The 14,533-nt window shown below is 46.7% G+C and overlaps 1 pseudogene; it reads right to left on the reverse strand.

The window, feature by feature from the left end:
• Positions 1–589: 589 nt before the first annotated feature.
• The window catches only part of LOC110495963, a 126,654-nt pseudogene continuing 112,710 nt past the window's right edge, over positions 590–14,533 (reverse strand).

Genomic DNA, 14,533 nt, shown 5'->3' on the forward strand with positions numbered 1-14,533 from the left:
CATAGAGTTGATCAGGCTGTTGTGGCCTATGGAATGTTGTCCCACTCCTCTTCAATGGCTGTGGTAAGTTGCTGGATATTAGTGGGAACTGGAACACACTGTCGTACACGTTGATGCACAGTATCCCAAACATTCTCAATAGTTGACATGTCTGGTGAGTAGGCCATGGAAGAACTGGGACATTTTCAGCTTCCAGGAATTGTGTACAGATCCTTGCGACATGGGGCCGTGCATGCTGAAACATGAGGTGATGGAAGCGGATAAATGGTACGACAATGGGCCTCAGGATCTCGTCACGGTATCTCTGTGCATTCAAATTGTCATCGATAAAATGCAATATACCATAACCCCACCTCCACCATGGGGCACTCTGTTCACAACATTGACATCAGCAAACCACTTGCCCACACAAGGCTATACATGTGTTCTGCAGTTGTGAGGCCGGTTGGACGCACTTCCAAATTCTCTAAAATGACGTTGGAGGCGGCTTATGGTAGAGAAATAAACATTAAATTATCTGGCTTTTTGTGAGAATGGAATATTTCTGGGATCTTTTATTTCAGCTCATAAAACATTGGACCAACACTTTACATGTTGCGTTTATATTTTTATTCAGTGTATAAATGTCTGTGGGTATTACTGACGGTGGCTCCTGATAGTGGTTAATATTTAACATTATATAATTATATATATTATATAATTAAAACATTTTAAAGCGCATACATCAACTCGGCAGATTCAGCCCTACATAAACCTATAGTTTGGTAATCCAAATTGCATACTGTGCATTATGAGGGCACACAATACAATTTTTGAATAACTGCATAGCTATTTATAGCCTACTTCACTGAGGAAAATGGGCCACAATACATATGTTATTCATGTTCTCCTCGTGCGTCAAGGCAGAATACATCTGTAGACGCACCTCAAACACACCTTTATTTCTTAGATCTCCACCCAAAATGAATAGCGTGTGAACAGCATGCTATTCTCATGCTTAAGTTCAAGGTCAGAATGCGCATAGAGAAGTGCATTAAAGGGAATTACGTTCCATTTACGCACGCTTAAACTCGGGTTAGAATCGGCCCCAATATGCCCTACTGGCCCTGGTCAAAAGCAATGCACCATGTAGAAAATAGGGTGCCATTTGGGATGAAATCTGAAACACACTGACTGGCCTCGGCGGTAATTAAACACTAACTGATAAAATGAGCTCTCAACAGATTCTAATTATCCTAATTTCAACCTCTAATTCCACCAATCAGCCAGATCTTCCTTTTCCGTGGGAGCAAATTGGGAGGTAATCACTTCAGCACAGAGATCTCCTCAGTCTTAATTGTTGAGGGTGATTCAGTCTTTATCAGCAGTAAGACTGGGTCTACGTCCCAAATTGCACCCTATTCCCTAAATAGTGCAATACTTTGACTAGAGCCCTATGAGCTGGTCCAATGGGCCCTGGTCAAAATTATGGCACAATGTAGGGAATAGGGTGCCATTTGGGAAGCAGCCTGGGCCTCTCTGTTATCGTAGAGGGCTAATTTATCTCAAATGGGAAAGCTAAACTGGGTTGAAAATCTTAATGAATCATTTGGGCGAGATGAGTCATCATGTTGGTGACTCATAATCAGGACAATTTGCATAACTTTGCAATTTCATCATCCTGTAAAATGAGACAGCTAAATTGGTGAACAATAAATTAATTCATCTTGGCACATTGTATATGATCATTTACAATGTCTATTTCATGCACGGCATAATATAAAAACATGCATTTACAAACAAAGGTTAAAATGTATCGTCATCAACGTACAATATGACATGATATGGTCAGCGTTGTGATTTTTTACCATCACACAAGAGAACATTTCTTTAATTTATTTTACCTTTATTTTACTAGGCAAGTCAGTTAAGAACAAATTCTTATTTTCAATGACGGCCTAGGAACAGTGGGTTAACCGCCTTGAAATGAGATCAATGGCGAGAAAGGATAATAATCCCGGTGCATATGAGTAACATGTTTAAGTGTCTCTCTTAGGCCTTCATCACTGGGAGACTGTGGCTGTGCCCCAAATGGCACCGTGTTCCCTATGTGGTGCACTACTTCTGACCAGGGTTCATAAGGCTATGGACACAGCCCATTAGGGTCCTGCTCAAAAGTGCGGTATATAGGGAATAGGGTGCCATTCGGGACACAACCCATGTGATGAATAAATATAGTTAGTCAACACAGAGCATACATTTTAATTTGTTCAACAGTGTCTTTATGATAACATAACTTAAATTTGACACAGCCGTTTAAATCATAAACACAACACACATTATACTTTACTTAAAAAAGCAACATTATGGGCAGCAGAAAGTCCACATCTAAAAAGGCGGATGGAAGGGACACGGCAGGCGGGCAAAAATGCTTTGATGTGGACTTCATTTCCTGTTCCCTACTTCCTGTTCCTCTGACCTTGTTTCTTAGGATCAACTTCCTGTCCAGTGTCAACTTCTTGTCCCGTTGTCTTCCGTTATCTCGGGAATAGGGTGCCTTTTGAGTCGAAACCCTAACTTCACCATCCCTGGCCTCTCACTGTTGTTCCAGAAAGGGAGGGGCCTGGTTTTAACCCTGCAAGAGTTTGGCTGGTATTCAATTAAAAGTCTCTTTCCAATCTGTACATTATGTCTACCGCCAGTCATTCTGGACGCCTGTGAATCAAAAATACATAATTTACATCCCCACACATGCATGAAGAAACACACATTTCTAAACATGTCTCTATACATACTGTACATACATTACACATATAGACCTTTACTGCTTCTAAAACATGTCAGCAGCTGAGAGGAGTGTTCTGATGATGGCCTGGTCCATAAACCACCCCTTCCAAATGGCAGCCTATTCCCTACATAGTGCACTACTTTTGACCTGGTCAAAAGAAGTGCACTAGAAAGGGAATAAAGTGCCATTTGGGACGCAACCCTTCCCCTACTGCTTTGATGTTTGTAGATCTCAAAGACCTGGATAGGTGTAAGCAGTATGGCTCACGCCCATTGGACGTCTAGTTGGAGCCGTATTATTTACACCAATCTGATTCCTTCAGATTTGCAGACACCAAATGAGGTAGGGGGGCGAGGATGTTTTCAGACATGGGGGCTGTAGAGAAGCAATGAGTGGGTCTGATTTAGGGTTGGAGTAATCAGTAATCTTTCCAAATTCCAAGGTTTTCCAAAAATCCTGGTTGGAAGATTTCAGGAATCAAGAAGAAATATGGTAGAAACTCGGGAATCTTCCAACTGGGATTTTCCCGGAAAATCTGGGGAATGTTACCAGAATTCTGCAATCCCAGTCTGAGTCCATCTAGCTATGGCACCTACACCGCTCCAATCATGCTGTTCTTCTGGCCTGGGTCTGGCTGCCTGCCGTCCCTGTAGCCGCCGCCGTAGCGCTCAGGGCTGGCGTCATGGTAACTGTCCCTGCCCACTGTCTCGTAGTGGGGGGCACGGGTGCCTGGTGAGGGGGGCACATCCTGGTGCTGGTCAGCCCGGTGGGGCGAGGATGGGTAGTACCTGGGGTCCACCTGGCTGGAGGAGCGGGGCTGGGCCTCTTTAGGGGGGTAGTAGTTGCCTCGGCCGGGGTAACCAGGTGCTGTCCTAGACTGGGTGGGGTAGTCATTCGGATCCACTCTCCTGCGACACACACGCACACACACACACAGAGGACAGAATCATATTAGAGAGTGTAGACATTTATTTTCCATTCCCCCCCAGTCAACTTGTGTGTGTGCATAAGCTTGTGTGTAAATGCACATATCTGATTGAGTGTGTGAGTGTGTGTGACCCGGGGGGGGGTAGCGCAGTAAGGAGGCTGTAGGCAGCTGGGTGTCTCTGATTCCCTCCCAGTGACTGTGGGGTGATTAGGGGACTAAGCTCCTGGGGTAAGGAGACACGCAGGGCGACTCACAGAGGCAGGATGGATCACCTTTCACAGCCACATCCACATTTTTCCCTGCTCACGCTCTGCCCTGCCTGGGCTAAGTTACACACACAGCCAACAACCAGAACCAAATCCCAAAACTAGGCCTTCTCCCAGGTCAGATAGAGGTGATAGAGGGGAAACTGCACTGGTAAATTCCCTGCACATTTTCATACATGTGTTTGTGATACCAACATGCTTTGCTTTGCTTTGCTTTACACACACACACACACACACACACACACACACACACACACAAATAAGCATTACACACATGACCACATCCCACCCGCCAGCTCTACATCCTCTGAGGACAATAAATGTCGATCTATTCATCAATCCAGCCATCCCTCAATCTCTGGATGGAGAGACGGATAAAGGGATAGATTAATAGATGTGATGTTGTGAAAGGGTCATTTCGGGGGCATATTTGGCCTGTGTAAGCTGGTGGAAAGATGTTTAGGCTAGTGGGAAAATGGAGAAGGATGTGGAGGTGAAAGCCTGTTTGGAGGCCTTGAGCTGGGGTGAAGGCTCAGGTGCTCTCCCCTCCCTCAAAACCCCCGCTGGCCAGCTGCTAATCACTAGTGATGAAACATCTGGCTTTCATTTCTCTCTCCACTTCTTTCTCACTCTCCATCTCTCGCTCCCTTTCTCTCCCTGCTTATCCCTTCTCTGGGCCCTTAGTGAGATCATAGGGCCCCCGGTGCTGAATGATAAGGGACCACCTGTCCGTGTTTGGGTGGTCAAGTCTACATAAACCACATGCTGTTGATATCTGGCATGCCTAGCCCACTGCCCCACACACCACAGAGATCTCCCAAGGGAAGCACATACACAACATGTTATGGCGCACAGTCAACAGGTGCAGAGCTGTCACACTGAGCACGCCTGTGAGTGGACAGTGAGAGCTCTACTCTCACTAACTCTAGGAGAGATAGAGACAGAGAGAAGGGCGCAAAGAGGGCTTTCAAACTCCATGCATACATGTGAGTGTATAGGTGATTATGGGTGTATCTAAATGCATGTCAGTATAATGGATGTGTGTGTGTATGTATATGTACGTGTGTGTGTGCATGTTTGTGAGTGTATGCGAGTATGTGTAAGGGGTGTAATACACACTATATACACAAAAGTATGTGGACACCACTTCAAATGAGTGAATTCAGCTATTTCAGCCACACCTGTTGCTGACAGGTGTATACAATTCAGCACACAGCCATGCAATCTCAATAGACAAACACTGACAATAGAATGGCCTTACTGAAGAGCTCATGGTTTCCATGACCGAGCAGCCACACACAAGCCTAAGATCACCATGCGCAACGCCAAGCGTCGGCTGGAGTGGTGTAAAGCTCACTGCCATTTGACTCTGGAGCAGTAGAAACGCATTCTCTGGAGATGAATCATGCTTCACCATCTGGCAGTCCGATGCCAGGAGAACACTACCTGCCTGAATGCAACTGTAAAGTTTGGTGGAGGAGGAATAATGGTCTGAGGCTGTTTTTCCATGGTTCGGTCTAGGCCCCTTAGTTCCAGTGAAGGGAGATCTTAACGCTACAGCATACAATGACATTCTAGACGATTCTGTGCTTTGTGGCAACAGTGCACAAAGCAAGGTCCATACAAAAATGGTTTGTCGAGATCAGTGTGGAAGAACTTGACTGGCCTGCACAGAGCACTGACCTCAACCCCGTCAAAGACCTTTGGAATGAATAGGAACGCCGACTGGGAGCCAGGCCTAATCGCCCAACATCATGCTCTTGTGGCTGAAAGGAAGCAGCAATGTTCCAACATCTAGTGGAAAGCCTTCCCAGAAGAGTGGAGGCTATTATAGCAGCAAAGGGCGGACAAATTCTGATTTTGGAATGAGACGTTTGATGAGCAGGTGTCCACATACTTTTGGTCATGTAATACAACCTGACAGAGGGAAGTGTGATCCTATCCACATTGGCCAAGTGAACGCTACTAATAACATGTCATGTAATAAATCAGACTCACACCTCTCAACTGTCAACACTATGGCTGCATCCCAGATAGCACCCTATTCGCTATATTGCGCACTACTTTTGATCAGGGACCATAAGGCTAAGTAGTGCACCATGCAAAGAGCCCTTGAGATGTGGCCTGAAAACGGGGAGATGGTGCATGTGGTGTGTGTTTATGTGGTCTGTGGCGTGTTGTGTGTGTGTTATGTGTATGCGTCTATGCGCTGTGCGTTTGTGTGTGCGCAATGACATTTGGGCATAGTTTCCACCTTACGACAAGGTTTAATTTGGCCCTGGTGAGTGAGGGGGGACTATTTGCACCTGCCCAAGGAAACGGAAGGAACATTAGGCTCTGTGGTTCTTACCTGACCCTCAATAAACTCCATTGGTGTGAGGGAACACAGCTGGTAGATAGCAGCCATGGAGGCCAACGAGGGGTTGCTTGGAGGGAATCTAACCCATTCTCTGGAGGGTCCATAGCACTTACTGACAATCTGCATACGTGTGTGTGTATACGTGCGAGTTTTCAGTTTGTGCTATGGACTTTCCAAAACAACGGACAGACAGAGGGACACACACACACACACACACACACACACACACACAGTGCTAAAAACAGGCCAGACCAGGCTGATTTCACATTAAAGGGATACTTTCAGGATTTTAGCAATGCAGTCTTTAATCTACTTCCCCAGAACTAGACACCCATAGATTTTCATTCATTGCGCTAGTCGCAAAACTACCTCTGACTTCATTCATACTGGGCGCAGAGACATACAAATGGTATCCACGAGTTCATCTGACTCTGGAGAAGTAGTCATTGTCAAAATCCCAAAGTATCCCTTTAAAGGAAAACCATTAGGTTACAATGGAGAGAGGTTATTTGTGTTAATGAAACCAACCTAAATAAACATTGGGGAGAGGGCTTTCACACAGTCATGCATGCACACACCCACACACAAAATGTCTCTGTGTTCTCCCTCACTCTGTCTACTCTATAGTGAGTACAGTATGAATTACACTTTGCAGCACTGTATCCCACTGAGACCTTTACACAGGAGTAACACGCACTAAAATGAGACCAACAATTCTATCAGATATCCTGGTGGCGAATTACTAAGTGGCCATCTGTAAAGTCAAAATAAACATTCCAGATGTAACTACTGGTACTTCAACTGGTTCAGATCTAAAATACAGTGTCAGCCTTGAATAGATCTTTCCGTCTGTTTTGTGACTTCACTGGTCAGCGGTCAAAGACCTCACTCACTCAGTCTCTCTCAAAGTGTGTTTTTATCCTTTGTTTTATTTATAAATCCATGATTTAATTTTCCATAAATGCTTGTGCCTGCCTCGGTGTCTGTCGGAGAGGGAGAGACCGAAAGAGGGAGACAGTAGGAGTGCTGATCTAGAATCAGTTCACCCATGTCATTTCTTCCATTGTGATCATAAGGCACTCCTACTCTGAGACGCTTGACACATACAGCAAGGAGCGTCGTGAATGAGGAAGCCGGTACGGAAAGTCTGCGTTTGGGTCTGAGAAACCTAAAAGGACTTAGCATACCAATAAAAAGGTCAATGAATTGAAATGATCTGAATTGAAACGAAAAGTAAGGGATGAGATTAGTGAGAGACCAACGCTGATCAAACATTTACCCAGCATGCACCTGTTTAAGCAACATACAGTGCTGACGTGGCCATCTGTCGTAGAGCGAAGCCATGCTCACAAGGGAGAAAACGCACACCAACACACACAGCTCCAATCACGGATCATTAGGAGGAGAGAAGAGACCACAGATCAGCGTGTCGGAGATAGGTGCAGTGGAACATAACTACTGAGCTGAGACCAGGGAAGGTTAAACAGAGTGTATGTGTAGTCAGACTGGTCCTCATGTCTTCAAGAGTAGCGTAGCCTTGCACTTTGTCAAGACATTTACATTACAACAGTAGCTCTGGAGTTAAATGTGCCATTCAGACCCCACACACACACACGCACACACTTCTGCAGAACCCAATTGATGAGGGTAATATCAGTCCTCCATCTGAAGCACTGGCCACCGGCTGCACATTAATCACGCAATTATCAGCCCAGCGACCACTGTTCACGCACACAACCTCGGCTTAGCGGCCTAATCCAATCACCTATGGGGTCATGGGCCGTTCAGACTGGATAACCTGGGGCTGAGCCGTGGAGCCCATGACCCAGTGCTTCAGAACAGTAATGACCTTAATGTGCTCCATATGGGGTAGAATGAGTGTGTGTTTTACCCCTCCCTCCCTTCCTCTGCCTCCCCCCGAGCACTAACACCCCAGTCTAGGGAAAAGCTGATCCCCACCACAGGAGCCGGGGTTGGGATGGGGAGAATAGAGGGGTACCACCATTCCCCCCTAAGGCACTGGACTTTCCAGACGTGCAGCCCCAGCCGCATCCCCAGCAAGTGCAGGCTCCTTCCTCACAAAAGACAGGCCAAATGTATGCTAATGGAACACAGCCGCACAGCAGAGACACACTCATTTGTGAGGAAATGACTCTCAATGAGCTGGGCCCGGGGGGGGGGGGATCTCGCACAAAGTTCAGCTTGGTTTGAAAAACACATTTATTTCACTTCCCTCTCGATTCCTCTCTCCATATCGCTCTCCCTCCTTCTGTATTATTTCCCCTCCAAAACCCAGAAATTATACCCCCCCCCCCTCCCAATCTCTCGCTCTTTGTTTTGTCAAATTCCTGGAATAAATTTAGGTCCCCCGTCTTGGTATTGACGCTTCGGGGAGATGTAGTGTTTCTGGGGTACAGGGCTCGTTTCATCCTCGAGTGAACATCTAAAACAAGAGAGCAAACATATAAGATTTGGAATGACTCATTCGGAGGCAGCGCGCGGCACTTTCCTCCCTCTTTGTTCTGGTGCTGAAGACGTGCTGCTCCCCACCAGCGGTTGAATGCTCTGTCACTCTGTGTACCGTCGTCTCACACAGAGACTTGAACAAAGGCTTGTGGGGTTGACACCTCTAACTAAAATCCGAAGAGAGGGCTAAGCGACAGCTCGGACATTTCTCGCGACAGTTCATTTAACCGCCTGCGATCCGACCCCGGTCGAGTGTGAGTAACCATAAGTTACCTCGTCTGAGACATGTGTTAGCATAAGCTTAGCATTAGCTCAGGAAGGGCCTACATGCAGAAAGCCTTAGGCTTTAGCTTACAGTCCAGACCTAGTCAGGAACACTGCTCCTTTCAGTGGATGCTCTGTTCAGTTTTAGTACATCTCAGTCAGCGTGGCTCCACTCCCTTCTCCTTGGTGCCCCTCATGTCAGCCGGAGCAATAACCCGTGAAATGATAGCTCTCTCCGCACCACTCCACTGTATGCTCTGGTTGTCTCCCAGGCCCACCACACTCCTGGTTAGCGCTGGGGGACTTTAACACAGCAGAGTGTGTGTGTGTGTGTGGGGGGGGGGAGTGTGTGAGTGAGTATGTGTACGGCAGGTACTAAGTCTACATGTGTGCACGTGTGTAAGTGCCATCTGACATGAGGATGTTGAGTCAGATGGAGAGAGAAACGTAGTAAGTGTTATATAATATAATGTATGTCATTTAGCAGACCCTTGATTCAAAGCGACTGACAGTAGAGCATGCATACATTTCCGTATGGGTGGTCCCAGTCGGAATCGAACCTGCGACTTTGGCATTGGGCCGTGCTCCGCTAACAGAGCTGCACAGAACCGCATCATGCTCATGCATAATCTAGGTGGACCTTTGTGGCGCAGAGAAAGGATCCATCCCCCGTCTATTCTTCGTCTCCCAGGAGCTGATCAGGGCTACTCCCGGGATGAGGAGGCTTTCCCAAGGCAAACACTCCAGATTTAATTATAAGCTCTAAAGAGGATTACTCTCTCTGCTGTCGTGTGTGTGTGTGTGTGTGTGTGTGTATTGTATTGATGGTGGCCTAAAACAGATAAGAAGACAGACAGACACACAGACAGACGTGCATGCACACACACGCCAAGGTTGGGCTCAATTCAAATTGAAGGCAGTCAATTCAGGAAGTGATTTGAAATACAAATTCAGAAATGTAAAAAACGTTTCAAATAAACAGCAATTTATTGAGAAGTCACTGAAAATAACAAATGCCTTCTTTACGATTATTGAATTGTAATTCAAATGTACTTCCTGAAATGAACCTACCTGGAGTGGGCTGCGTACTGTCGCTCCTCGTCCTCATAGCAGGGTCCCGGGCGGGTATCAGGTAATGGTTAATATCATTACTACACATCTGTCTGCCTGTCTGTCTGTCTCTCTCTCTCCACCCCCCACCATCACTAGCTAAGCCGGCTTAATGTTAAGGTTCATATTAGGGTTAGCGTTAGCTATAAGGGTAAGGGTTAATAATGGTTAGACGTAGCTGTAGCCTACAGTCACGTGAGAGAGGACAAATAATGTTATTATAAATACATGCCCGTCTACCCCCACCGTCTCAGAATGGCTTAGTGGTAGGGAAGGGCTTTACAGTGCGACCATTTTACTCGTATATGCGCCTAAATATTTTGCTGTGCGACCAGGAATTTTTTTGTTAGAAAATGTCAAATATTTTCCATTGTGATCCTAGTTTTGTGACACTATAAGTATTCATATATAACACACACACACACACACACACACACACACAGTTTTTGGACAGTGGGTTGAACATTGCACTCCAAAACACCTTGATAACTGGCTGATTCCCTGATGCCTTGCACACGTTGAAGGCTTCCAGGACCAGAGGCAGTCATGCAACTCCACAACATTATTGAACCTCTAATGTTTGATTGTCGGGAGAGTGTTCTTTTCTTTGAATGCTTTTTTGGTTGTTGGTAGCTCTGGGGTGCCAATAATTGTAATTCAAATCGTAAACAAAAATGTAACTGGTTCTGCAATGTTGAAAATCCAATAAGGTGTGGAGACCAAACCTTTTTTCAACTTATTTTAGAATAAATGGGGAATTATTTAACAAAAGTGCAAGGGTGCCAATATACTGTATTTGGCTGCAACTGTAACTAGCTACGACAAGGCTTTCCTAACCATACCACCATACCCATAACTCTCATCTGAAAATGAATGTAGAAAAGGAAATGGGGATGCCTGGTCAGTTGTACAACTGAATGCATTCAACTGAAATGTGTCTTCCACATTTAACCCAACCCCTCTGAATCAGAGAGGTGGCGGTAACAGAGGGTTAACTGCCTTGTTCAGGGGCAGAACGACAGATTTTTACCTCGTCAGCTCGGGGATCCCATCCAGCAACATTCCGGTTACTGGCCCAACGCTCTAACCACTAGGCTACCCGCCAACCCTCCATGACTCGAGCTAGACAGAAACCATGAGCATAAACCACATTATGCCGAGGGGTAGGCCATTTGGGTATTGAGTATTGAGCCGCTCAATCTTTGTGTGAAGGTTAAAGGCATTATGCAAAGAGGTGCGGGGTAATGGCTGTCGTCGCTGTGTGCCATTTGTCTCGTCGGCCATGTTCCAAATGGCACCTTATTCCTTACATAGTGCACTACTTTTGAACAGTGCCCTACGAGCTGGTACTATGGGCCCAGGTCAAAAGTAATGCACTATAGGGAATAAGGTGCTATTTGGGACGAAGCCAGGGAGAGCGGGAAGCCGGGGGCCAGGGTTCAGGTTAGAGCCGCTCGGTTGCATGTTAAGTTTGGTCATATGTGTCTCTGGGGAAGAGGGAGAGATGGAAGAGAGAGGGAGAGAAAGGATGAGAGGAAGAGAGAGAGAGTGAAAGGGGGGATAGGAGGGGAGAGAGAAGCAAAGAAAGAGAAGAGCAAAAGAGTGGGAGAGAAAGTGGGGGAGAGAAAGCGGGGGAGAGACAGGGAGACAAAGAGAGCGACAGACAGAGAGAAGGAAAGAGGGAGAGACAGGGGAGGGAGAGACAGGGGAGGGAGAGACAGAGAGGAGGAAAGAGGGAGAGACAGGGGAGGGAGAGAAAGGGGAGGGAGAGACAGGGAGACAAAGAGAGCGACAGACAGAGAGAAGGAAAGACGGAGAGAAAGAAAGACAACGAGAGAATGTCAGCATAGAGAGCCAAAATTCACTCCAAACATTTGGAGTTGGATGGGTGAATTTGATCATCGGCCAGTGGACTACTAGTGGACTATCAAACAAGAATATAAAATGATGTACTTTATCATCTTGTTCATGTTGTAGCTATCGAGCAGGTTACTGTCAGTCTATGAATAGTGACCAGAAAAGAGTGTCTGCCGAAAGGCCTCCACTCCTCTAGGGTGGTGGTGGTTAACACTTCCTGGAGTCTGACCCCTCAACCTCCATCCCAAGCATAACTTCTTACCATGGCAACGGGGTAGAGTATACATCTTTTGGACACAAAACAGAGAAGATCATATTAAATTCTGTTTCCTATTAAACTCACGCACATTTTGGTTATGAGCCTGGTGATGTCGTGTAAGTGTATGTGTGTGTGTGTCTGTGTGTGTGTGTTGCTGTGGATCGCAGAGGCAGTGTTAATGTGTTCTACAGGCAGGGTAGCTTACAGAGGACCAGCCTTTCTCTGGACACACTAAGCAGCTGAGGCCAGGCCACATGCAGCCCATGGGGCATTGTGAGAGGTTGGGGTTTCCCTCCTGCACTGAGAAAGTTAAGTGCGCCATGTGGCAACCCACTCTTCCCACCATGGACGACCCTTACGTCGTATGAAATGAAAACTACAGACTGCCGGACTACTTTCCCTCACAGTAAAAGACAAACGTCACAGCCAAATGGAGAACCACACAGTAAGAACACGGGCTTTTGAGTAAAGGACGAGTTGATTTTCAAGCTCGAATATCACCCTCTCTCGCTCGTTTTCCCCAGAAAACTAAGCGTCTGGAGTGCCACTAAGTGTGCCGCAAAAACACACCAATCAAGTAGTTAAAGCCAGCTGTCGCATTCATCAAAAATACTGTGCATATACAGGAAATGAGTTTCCTGGAGCACTTCACTCCCCTAAGCAATTTACAGTCACGTGCGTACAATAAGCCTCAAGCGAGGGCCTGAATGTCTTGACATAAAATACGAGGAATGCTTTCATGGTAAAACGGAGGTACGAGAGGAAAAAATAATAATATTCTGAGCCCCTCTTTTTGAACAGAGTAATTGCTTGTGTTCTCTCTGCCATCCATCCATCTCTGATGCTAATTAGCCGCATCTCTCAGTGAGGAATCGCAGCCTGGCACTCCCCCCCCCCCCCCCCCCTGGCAGCGGACGTGTCCGCCTGCAGTCGGCTGGCATGATGCAGTGGCGGGCGAGATCCATCCAATATCTGCACTTCCTCGTAATTTTCCGTAATGAGATTCCATTGATTTCCGCTCGGGAAACAAACTGGCACTGAGGGAACAGTTTTAGCCGTGGCAGGAGGGTGGGGGCTTTCAGGGGGACTGAAGTCTCAAACTGTGTTACTTTGTTCAAACTGTGTCTCACAAAACTCACACTGTGTCTCGCTACTAACTCAAACTGTGCTCATGGTGCTCTTGGTGTTTCGTAAAACAAACAAACTGTACTCAGTCAGTCTCTAAATCTCACTCTGCGGATCTCTCCCTTATGTCTGGCCCTACATTACGTGTGGTATTGGTCTGTTTGACGCTTCACTGCTACAGTCATGCAGCCCTGTGCCCCCCCCCCCCCCCCCCAATGTCCCCTAAACACTCCCAGAGCTCGTTAGCAGCAGATGGTAAGACTGGCTCATTTGGGGCCTAGTCATGCCTCCCCTTACAGCCATGTAAGGTTACTTCCAAACCGAGTGGAGTGGAGAGCTAGCTTGATCAGTGCAAGTACATGGTACAATCTGCCTGTTTTGTATTAACTTGTTTTGGGAAATTGGGGTGGGATGGTGGGTAAAGGGGTAGGGTGAGGTTCAGGCATTTACATATAAACATATTTGTAGCCCTTGGGGTGTGCGCTGTCCAATTGGCCTCTGATTGACTTGTAACTTTTCAACGACACGGTTGGCCAAAGAAGCCCTCCCCCCTGGAGAGCTATGTAGGTGCATGGTTTTAGTTCAATCCTGTTGTATCACACTGGTTTGGATACCAGTCATCAAGGTCCCGGTGAACAACTGATTAGGAGAATCAGGTGTGCTAGATTAGGGTTGGAGCAAAAGCCTGCAGGAGGGAGATCTCCAGGAGGAAGTATTGGCACAACTGTGGGTTTGAGTGGTGTTCTCCACATGCTCAGGGTTACAACTGAGTTGGTAGGGGTGTGAGGAAAATCCACAAACGGTCTGGCCAATGATTTTGGTGGAGGTGATGAGGAATTGGGGTATTTCCCCCTGCCTGGCTCCAGGTGAGCTGCAGTATCGGATCTCCCATCTATTTAAAATGTTACGGTGCGTTTTGCTCACAGCGCGTGTGTTTGTGAGAGGAAAATGTCCCACATAGTACTGGAAGCACTCTGTGTGTCTAGACTATGAGCATTACAGTATTCTGTCAAGTCATGGCAGCATGCACACCCAGGGAGCCTGCCAACATCAAAGATGGGAAATTATGACCTCAACACACACACACAGCGAAGGCGAGAGTGTGGGGAATCGGGATTGTGTTCGATTGCAG

This window comes from Oncorhynchus mykiss, chromosome 18 (assembly GCF_013265735.2).
Source record: "Oncorhynchus mykiss isolate Arlee chromosome 18, USDA_OmykA_1.1, whole genome shotgun sequence".
Lineage (NCBI taxonomy): Eukaryota > Metazoa > Chordata > Actinopteri > Salmoniformes > Salmonidae > Oncorhynchus > Oncorhynchus mykiss.